General features: G+C 38.4%; 1 pseudogene; it reads left to right on the top strand.

Annotated features, from left to right (window-relative positions):
* The first annotated feature begins 7,037 nt into the window (after positions 1 to 7,037).
* LOC102142865 (la-related protein 4-like) lies at positions 7,038 to 8,787 on the top strand (annotated as a pseudogene).
* Positions 8,788 to 10,585: the final 1,798 nt, after the last annotated feature.

Below are 10,585 nucleotides of genomic sequence, written 5' to 3'. Positions count from 1 at the left end.
CCACAAGCTGTTACCCTTTACCTTTTTTTTTTAAAAAAAAGAAACTCCTTTATTCACAATCTTGATGTCCAGCACCCATATTAGTAAAAGGACAGCCAAGGCACTGAGCATGGTTGATTGGACTGGGCATGGGCACATGATCCAAACTGTGCCAGTTAGATTTCCTGTTGTGAGCATTTTTGAAGCTCTGAGCATATTTTGAAATAATTTCCGAGTTACAAAGGCATTCTCAAAATAGAAATAACACAGAAAATGGTAGAATAGGAGCCTACAACCATTTATACCCCCAGCAGGAGCACCAAATTTTAACAGCTACCTGCACACAGAAAAGCATCATAACAAGAACCAAAAATCAGCTGAGCAATCACAGTACCTGGTTTTAACTTCATATCATTAAAAGAGGCATTGAGGATGGTTGGAGAGACAGTCTTGAATCCCCAATGGCACCTATCTCTCATCTCCCACAGGTCACCATGAAGCACAGTGAGTCTTTGCACTTGGGGAGGGAGAGTGCAGTGACTGTGGGACATTGCATTGAACTCTGTGCGACCCTGTCACAGCACAGAATGAAGCTGTGCTGGGCTCAGCGAGTACTTGTGCATGAAGAAGTATTTGGACCAGCTTTAGCCAGAGGAGAACTGCCCATCCCATCCGTCAGAACTTGAGTTTCTCAGCAAGCCTCGCCAGCATGGGCCAAAGTGATCTAGGGTACTAGGTAAACTTGGAAGGCAATCTAGGACACAAGGACTGCAATTCCTAGGCAACTCTTAGTGCTAGACTGGGCTCAGAGCCAGAGGACTAGAGTGGCATGTGATCTTTGGAGACACCTGCTGGGGCAGCTAAAGGAGTGCTTGCCTCACCCCTCCCCCAACCCCAGGCAGTGTAGCTCACAACAATGAAAGCATCTTCTTTCTTCTTCTTAAGGAGAAGATAATAAAGGGTAAATAGGGTGTTGTCTTGAATCTTGGATACCAGCTCACCGACAGTAGAATATGTCACCAGGCAGAGTTGTAAGGTCCTCGTTACAGGTCTGAGCTCCTGGATGACATTTCTATACACAGCCTGAACCAAAAGAGAACCCGCTGCCTTGAAGGGAAAGACCCAGACCTAGAAGAGTTCATCACCTGCTGACTAAAAAGTCCTTAGTCCCTAAATAACAAACAGCAATATCCAGGCAGTACACCATGGGCCCTGGGCTCTGAGATGTGCCGACTAAAGATGTGACCCAGTGCATTTCCAGCTGTAGTGGCTACAGTGAGACTCCTTCTGTTTGAGAAAAACAGAGGGACAAGTAAAGGGCACATTGTCTTGTACCTTAGGTACCAGTTCAATCACAGTGGGATAGAGCAAGAAGCAGACTATTAGGGTCCCCAAGTTCAGGCCTAGGCTCCTGGACAGCATTTCTGGACCTGCCCCGGGCCAGAGTAGAGTCTGTTGCCCTAAAGGGTGAGTCTCAGACCTGCATCATTCAACACAAAATGACTGAAAAGATCTTGGGCTTTGTGAGCATTAGTGGTGGACTGGTAGAATGACCCACCCTGCTCTATGGGCTGGTGGTGGTTGTGCCCAAAGAGAGAGGCTCTTTTGCCTGTGGAAAGGGAAGGGAAAAGTGGGAAGGACTTTATATTGTGGTATGAGTCCCAGCTTAGCTGCAGTAGAATAGAACATCAGGCAAACTTCTAAGGTTTTTAACTTCAAATTCTGACCTCAGTTGGCATCTCTGGACCTGCCTGAGGCCTAGGGGAACTTGCAGCCTTGAAGGGAAGAACAGAAACCTGGATGGCTTTATCACCAGCTGATTGTAGAGCCCTAAGACCTTGAATAAACATAGGTGGTAGCCGGGTAATGGTTACAGCAGGCCTTGGGCAAGACCCAGTGTGTGCTGACTTCAGGTCTGACCCAGCACAGGAGTGTCAGCCAAAGGATACTTGCACCACCACACCCCCAGTCCTAGGTGACTCAGCACAGACAGAGGGGCACCATTCATTTGAGAGAAAATAAGGCAAAAAAAAGAGTCCTTACCCGGTAATCTAGAGAATTCTTCTACATCTTATCCAAAATTACCAATTTTGTACCTCTACAAATCTGCAAAAACCACAGCAATATTTAGCTTGAGACCCAAGTTTCTTTGAATACCTGAAAAGACTTCTCAATAAGGACAGTCACAACCAAGCCCAGACAGTGACAACTACGATAAATAGCTCTTCAATGCCCTGATGACATGGATGAACATCTACAAGCATCAAGGCCATCCAGGAAAATATGATCTCACCAAATGACCTAAATAAGGCATCAGTGATTAATCCTGGGGAAACAGTCATATGTGACCTTTCAGACAGAGAATTGAAAATGGCCCTTTTGAGAAAACTCAAAGAAATTGAAGTTAACACAGAAAAGGAATTCAGAATTCTATCAAATAAATTTAACAAAGAGATTAAAATAATTTAAAAGAATTAAGCAAAAATGCAAGTGACATACCAAATAATGCATTGGAATCACTTAATAGCAGACTTTATCAAGCAGAATGAAGAATTAGTGAGCTTGAAGACAGTCTCTTTTAGAGTACACAGTCATAGGAGAACAAAAGAAAAAAAATAATGAAGCAAAGCTACAAAATGCAAAAATAGCCTCAAAAGGGCAAATCTGAGAGTTATTGGCCTTAAAGAGGAAGTAGAGAAGAAGATCAGGTGGAAAGTTTATTCAAAGGGATAATACTAGAGAACTTCCCAATCTGGAAAACGATATCAACATTCAGATACAAGAAGGCTATAAAACACCAAGAAGATAGAACCCAAAGAAGTCTATCTCAAGGCATTTAATAATCAAACTCCCAAAGGTCAAAGATAAAGAAAGGATTATAAAACCAGCAAGAGGAAAAAAACCAAAAAACAAATAGCATACAATGGAGGTTCAATACGTCTGGCAGCAGACTTTTCAGTGGAAACCTTACAGTCTAGGAGAGAGTGTCATGGCATATTTAAAGAGCTGAAGGAAAAAACAAACAAACAAAAAAAAAAACTTTTACCCGAGAAGAAGATATCTGGTGAAAACATTCTTCAACCCCAAAGGAGAAATAAAGACTTTCTCAGACAAACAAAAGCTGAGGGATTACATCAGCACCAGATTTGTCCTAAAAACAAATGCTGAAAAATGTTCTTCAATCTAAAAGCAAAGGATTTCAGTGAGCAAGAATAAATTATCTGAAGATACAAAACTCACTAGTAATAGTCAGCACACAGAATATTATAACACTGTAATTGTGGTGTATAAATATATCTTAAGTAGAAAAACTAAGTGATGAACCAATAAAAAAATGACTACAACAACTTTTCAAGACATACACAGTACAACAAGACATAAGAAGAAACAACAAGAAGTTAAAAAGTGAGAGGATAAAGTTGAAGTGTAGAGTTTTTATTAGTGTCTTTTGCATGTTTTCTTTGTTTGTTTATGCAATTAGTGTTAAGTTGTCATCAGTTTAAAATACTGAGTCATAAGACAGTAATTTCAAGTTTCAGAGTAACCTCAAATAAAAAAACATACAATAGATACAAAAATAAAAATAAAAACAAGAAATTAAATCATACCACCAGAGAAAATTTATCTTCACTCAAAGAAGGACAGGAAGGAAGGAAAGAAGGAAGAGAACACGACAAAACATTCAGGAAACTAACAAAATGGCAGAAGTAAGTTCCTACTTATCATTAATAACATTGAATGTGAATGGACTAAACTCTCCAATCAAAAGACATAGAGTGGCTGAATGCACGAAAGAGCAAGACCTTATGATCTATTGCCTACAAAAAAACACATTTTACTTACAAAGATATTCATAGACTAAAAATAAAGAGGTAGAAAAAGATACTTCATGCCAATGAAAACCAAAAAAGAGCAAGAGTAGCTATTTTGATATCAGAGAAAATAGATTGCAAGGAAAAAACTGTAAAAGATAAAGAAGGTTATTATATAATGCTAAAAGGGTCAATCCAATAACAGGATATAATGGTTTTAAATCTTTATGCACCTAACACTGGAGCATCCAGATATATATGGCAAATATTATTAAAGCTAAAGAAAGAAATATATCCCAATAAGATAATAGCTGTAGACATTACAACCTCAGTGTCAGCATTGGGCACATCTCCCAGAGAGAAACTCAACAAAGAAACATCAGACTTAATCTGCACTACACAGCAAATGGGCTTAACAGATATTTATAGAACATTTCATCTAATGGCTCTAAAATACACATTCTTCTGCTCAGAACATAGATTATTCTTAAGGACAAACAATATGTTAGGTGACAAAACAAGGCATAAAACGTTCAAAAAATTTAAATATATCAAGCATTTTATCTGACCACAAGGGAATAAAATGATAAATCAATAAGAGGAAATTTGGAAACAAAAAACACATGGAATCTAAACAATATGCTTTTGAATGACCAGTGGGACAATGAAGATATTATAAGGAAAATTGAAAACTTTCTTGAGATAAGCTATAATGGAAACGTAACATATCAAAGCCTATGGGATACAGCAAAAGCAGTACTAAGAGAAAAGTTTATAGCTATAAGTGCCTACATCAAAAAAGAAAAAAAAAAACTTCAAATACATAACTTTAACAATGCATGTCTAAAAATTAGAAAAGCAAGAGCAAACCAAACACAAAATTATTAAAAGAAAAAAATAAGTATGAGGGCAGAAATAAATGAATTTGAAATGGAGAAAACAACATAAAAGATAAATGAAACAAAAAGTTGGATTTTTAAAAGAACAACAAAATTGACAAACGTTTAAGGAGACTAAGCAAAAAGGGAGAAGACCCTAATAAATAATATCAGAGATTTAAAAGGAGACATTATGACTGATACTGCAGAAATTGAAGGCATCATTAGTGGCTACTATGTGCAACAATATGCCATAAATTGACAAATCTAGAAAAAATAGACAAATTCCCAAACACATACCACCTACAAGGATTGAACCATGGAGAAATTAGAAACCTAAGCAGACCAATAACAAATAAAAAAAATCAAAGCCATAATAAATACTTCCCCAGTGAAGAAAAACCGAAGATCTGATGGTTTCACTGCTGCATTCTACCAAATATTTACAGAAGAACTAATACCAATTCTACTCAAATTATTCTGAAGAACAGTGGAAAAGAGAATACTTGTAAACTCATTCTATGAGGCCAGTATTACCCTGACACCAAAACTGAAGACACATTAAACAAACAAACAAACAAACAAACAAACAAACAAAAAACAAAAAAAACAACTACAGGCCAATATCATGGATGAATAGTGATGCAGAAATTTCCAACAAAATACTACCAAACCAAATTCAGCAACACATTTAAAAGATCATCCATTATGATCAAGTGAGATTTTTCCCTGAGATGCAAGTATGGTTTAATATATGTATAAATGACAAAAACCTTATGATTATTTTAATTGATGCTAAAATAGCATTTGATAAAATTCAACATCCCTTCATGATAAGAACCCTTAAAAAACTGTTTATTGAATAAACATATCTCAACATAATAAAAGCCATATACAAAGGACCCACAGGTAGTATAATACTGAATGGGGAAAAACTGAAAGCCTTTCAGTTTGTAGTAAGTGACATTATCATAACTCACTGCAGCCTTAAACTCTCAGGCTCCCAGGGAGTTGTTACACCAAGCCTTGAGAGAAACCCAGTGTTGTGCTGTGCTGGCTTCAGGTCTGAACCAGCACAGTCATAGTGGTGGTGGCCACAGAGGTGCTTGTGCCACTTCAACCCCAGCTTTAGATGGCTCAGAACAGAGAGAGAGAAAGACTCTGTTTGGGAAAAAACAAGGGAAGAGAATCAGAATCTTTGGCTGGTAATCCAGATAATTCTCCTGGATCTTGTCAAACACCATCAAGATGGTATCTCTACAAGTCTGCAAGAACCAGAACATTACTGGGTTTACAGGTGCCCTGTAAAGAAGAAACAGCTTAGAACACAACATCCAAGCAAGCCCCTTCAAATATCTGGAAAGTCTTCCCAGGGACAGGTACAAATAAGTCCAGGCAGTGATGACTACAATAAATACCTAACTCCTCAATGTCAAGTCATTGAAGAACATCTACTAGCATTGACACCATCCAGGAAAATATGACCTCACCAAGTTAATTAAGTAAGGCACCAGGGAAGGGACCTTTCAGACAGATAATTTAAAGTAGCCGTGTTGAGGAAACTCAAAGAAATTCAAGATAACATGAACGAGGAATTCAGAATTTTGTCAGATAAATTTAACAAAATGATTGAAATAATTTAAAAGAATCAAGCAGAAATTCTGGAGCTGAAAAATGCAACTGGCATGCTGAACAATGCATCAGAGTTCTTTAATGGCAGAATGGATCAAGAAGAAGAAGGAAAAAATAGTGAGCTTGAAGAAGGTTACTCGAAGCTATAGTAACAGAATTTCCCAAGCCCAGAGAAATATATCAATATCCAAGTGAAAGAACATTATAGAACACAAAGCAGATTTAACCCCGAAAAGGACTTTCTCAAGGAATCTAATAATCAAACTCCCAAAGGCCAAGGATAAAGAAAAAATTCTAAAATCAGCAAGAGAAAAAGGAAAAACAAAGAACACACAGTAAAGGTCCAACATGTCTGATAGCAGACTTTTCAGTGGAATCTTTACAGGCCAGGATAAAATGGCATGACACATTTAAAGTGTTGAAGAAAAAATAATATCCTAGAATAGTATATCTGACAATAATATCCTTAAATCATGAAGGAGAAATAAAGACTTTCCCTAACAAAAAAAAGTGGAGGGTTTTCTTCAACACCATACCTGTCTTAAAAGGAATGCTAAGGAAACAATTCAATCTGAAAGGAAAAGACATTAATAAACAATAAGAAATTATCCGAGGGTAAAAAACTTACTGGTAATAGTAAGTACACAGGGAGATATTTTGAGGCCCTCTGGGAGGGAGGCGAACAACATGTGAGGCTGTGGAGGGAGAAAGGTGAAATGCACAGGTAACATCTAAAGGAACTGGTTTAAATCCTAATGCCAAAGTATGGCAAAAAATTGCTTCTGGAAATACTGATGCCACCCAAGTAACTCATGAAACTGAAATATCTTGGCATGAAACAGCAGCTATATCAGGTGCTCATCCTGAGAGTAATGCAGAGCTCTCAGAAGACATGTGTAAAGAATATAAAGTAATGTATTCTTTATCTTGTGAAATCACAAGAAATACTACAGGCATTGAAGAATCAACTGAAAACTAATTTCAAGCCCAAAAGATCTGAATTACCAAATATATGATGTTTTTACAGAAAACAATTCAGCAATTTCTACAGAAGACTTAAAAGAATGTTTGAAGAAACAATTAGAATTGTGTTTTTCACACACAAAAAAAAGTTGTCAAAGGATCTTTACTTGATATCTCCAACGGATATTGATTATTTCATCTAAATTTGGACAGTTGCCAACATAGAGGAAATAAAAAAGTTAACCACAGACCCTGATCTAATTCTTGAAGTGTTGAGATCTTCTCCTATGGTACAAGTTGACGAGAAGGGTGAGAAAGTGAGATCAAGTCATAAGCATTGTATTGCGATTCTTAGATTTCTGGAACATCAATAGAGGAAGAAAAAGCTTTGATCAAAAGTGAAAACTGAACCAAAGTGATAATCTGTGAGTTTGCACACAATTGCAACTGGTATATCACTTTCCAGTCAGACACAGACGCACAACAGGCTTTTAAATGCTTAAGAGAATAAGTTAAAACATTTCAGGGCAAGCCAATCATTGCAAGGATAAAGGCCATCAATACATTTTATTTGCTAAGAATGATTATCAACTGATGGATTCTAGTGTATATAGCCAGCCCATTCAAACTCAAGCACAGTATGCCTCACCAGTCTTTGTGCAGCTTGTATATAATCCTCACCAACAGCACTCGGTCTACGGTATTTTGCCTCAGTCTTGATCTCCAAATCTTGCACTTTACTGTGAAACACCACTGGCTTCCTTTCCCAATGGTAGTTTTGCAAATAATTTTAATTCACCAGGGTCTCATAAAATAAATGCTGCTGCTATGAATATGGGTCTACCATCCAAAAAAAAGTGTGCGAAACCTCATTTTGGGTCATCTAGTGGTTCAGAACACTAAATAGAGGGCTTTGTATTATTGGAGGGTGGATCATTGAACACATGTAGTTCAAGAAACTTTCCAAACTGAACAACATAATCCTACAGTAATGAAGCATCTGGAGCAAACTTAACTTCAAAAGGAGACTTCCACTGTGCAGATAAAACAGAATGGAGACTATGGTAGAAGCAGAAGAACTCTTTTCAGAGGTTGAAGGTGATGAGAAGATGATAGTATCCCAAGACCCCATCGTTCAACAGCTGAATCAAAGGATCCAACAACAAAGTTTGGCTTACTAGCCTCAAATTTTCCACCTTTATCAAGAATGCCAGGGGAACTCATTTTGGAGAATAGGATTTCTTATGCTGTTAAAGTTGTCTACAAAGAAAAGGATAATAAAGAGTTGTTTGTTGTCCAGTGCCTGTAGATGAGCAGACAATGCACTTCTGATCAGGGTAAATCAACTCGAGTACCAGTCCTCCATGTGCAGCTGAGCTTCCTACATTAACCACAACTCCACAAGAAAAAGATCTAATAGACAATTCCTCTGTTCAGAGGTACAGTTTCAACCAGATGACTATATTAGTTTCTCCTCCAAGTGCTACAAAGTTGTCAATGGCAAATACTGCTTCACCATGTAATAATAACATAAATGCAGATGTAGCTGTGGATCTACAGGAACCCCTAAAGTTTATTTATGCTGAAGTGTGCAAAAAGCTCCCTAAAGAGCCATCTTCAGTTTTTGTGCAGCCACTCTGGGAAAGTCACTCATTGTAGTGTCTACCACCAAAAATGAAGACAAGGAAGTTCCTGAGAAATCCATTGAGAAACCACATGAGAAGCCAGAAGCCAGGATGAGTAAGGATTATTCTGGCTTTGGAGGCAATACCATTCTCAGGGAAAATGTGGAAAAATCAAGGAAAAGAGATGCCAGTTTAGCCATAGGACTATACCTCAGGGAATTACTCAATATAATGGCAAAGAGGAATACGTACCACCCAAATCACCAAAGTACAAAACAACAAAGGCAACCCCAAAAAACTATTCAAAAGTTTCTCTTTTTCCTATTAAACTTGAGCCATGGCTATATTGAACTGTTTTGGAGTGGAGGTGGTAACCAGGAGGGAAGCATGAGAAAGTACATCCTTAAATCATTATGGATTTTGGAGTTGTGAGTGATAGTGTATTAGGCAGTTCTCACATTGCTATAAAAAACTGCCTGAGACTGGGTAATTTATAAAGAAAATAGATTTACTTGACTCACAGTTCCCCAGGGCTGGGAAGGCCTCAGGAAACTCAATCATGGCAGAAAAAGAAGCAAATACATCATTCTTCACATGGCAGCGGGAAGAAGTGCCAAGAAAAGGGGGGAAATACCCTTATAAAAAAACATCAGATCTCATGAGAACTCACTCACTATTAAGAGAACAGCATGAGGGTAACTTCACCCATGATTCAACTACCTTCCACTGGGTCCCTCCCACAACAAGAGGGGATTATGGGAACAACAATCCAAGATGAGATTTGGGTGGGGACACAGCCAAACCATATTTCTCAATCCCTGATCTTTCCAAAATCTCATGTACTCACATTTCAAAACATAATCATGCCTCCCCAACAGTCGTCCAAAGTCTTAACTCATTCCAACATTAACCCCAAAGTCCAACTCCAAAGTCTCATCTGAGACAAGGTAAGTCCCTTCCACCTATGACCCAGTAAAATCAAAAGCAAGTTAGTTTCTTCACAGATACAATGGAAGTACAGGCATTTGGGTAAAAACATCCATTCCATATAGGAGAAATTGGCCAAAACAAAAGGACTACAGGCCCCATGCAAGTCTGAAATACAATAGAGCAGTCACTAAACCTTAAAGTTTCAAAATGATCTCCTTTTAGTCCATGTCTCACATCCAGCTCAGGTTGATGCAACAGGTGGAATCTCATGGCTTGGGGAGCTCCACTCCTGTGGCTTTGCAAAGTACAGCTTCCCTCCCAACTGCTTTAACAGGCTGGAATTAATTATTTGTAGCTTTTTCAGTTTCACTATACAAGCTGGTGGTGAATCTAACATTCTGGGGTCTGGAAAACAGTCACCCTTTTCTCACAGGTCCACTAGGCTGTGTCACAGTGAGGACTCTGTGTGTGGGCTCCAATCCCACATTTTTGTCACATATAGCCCTAGCAGAGGGTCTCCATGAGGGCTCCGCCCCTGCAACAAACTTCTGCCTGGACATCCAGTCATTTTCATACATTCTCTGAAACCTAGGCAGATGTTCCCAAACCTATATTCTTTACTTCTGTGCGCCCACGGGTTCAACACCATGTGTAAGCCACCAAGGCCTGAGACTTACAGCTTCTTAAGCAATGGCCTGAGCTGTATCTTAGGCTTTTTTAACCACAGCTTGAGCTGAAACAACTGGAATGCAGGACACCATGTCCT

This window comes from Macaca fascicularis, chromosome X, assembly GCF_037993035.2.
Source record: "Macaca fascicularis isolate 582-1 chromosome X, T2T-MFA8v1.1".
Classification (NCBI taxonomy): domain Eukaryota; kingdom Metazoa; phylum Chordata; class Mammalia; order Primates; family Cercopithecidae; genus Macaca; species Macaca fascicularis.
The sequence above is the reverse complement of the archived record's forward strand: the minus strand, read 5'-3'. Positions and strand labels throughout refer to the sequence as shown.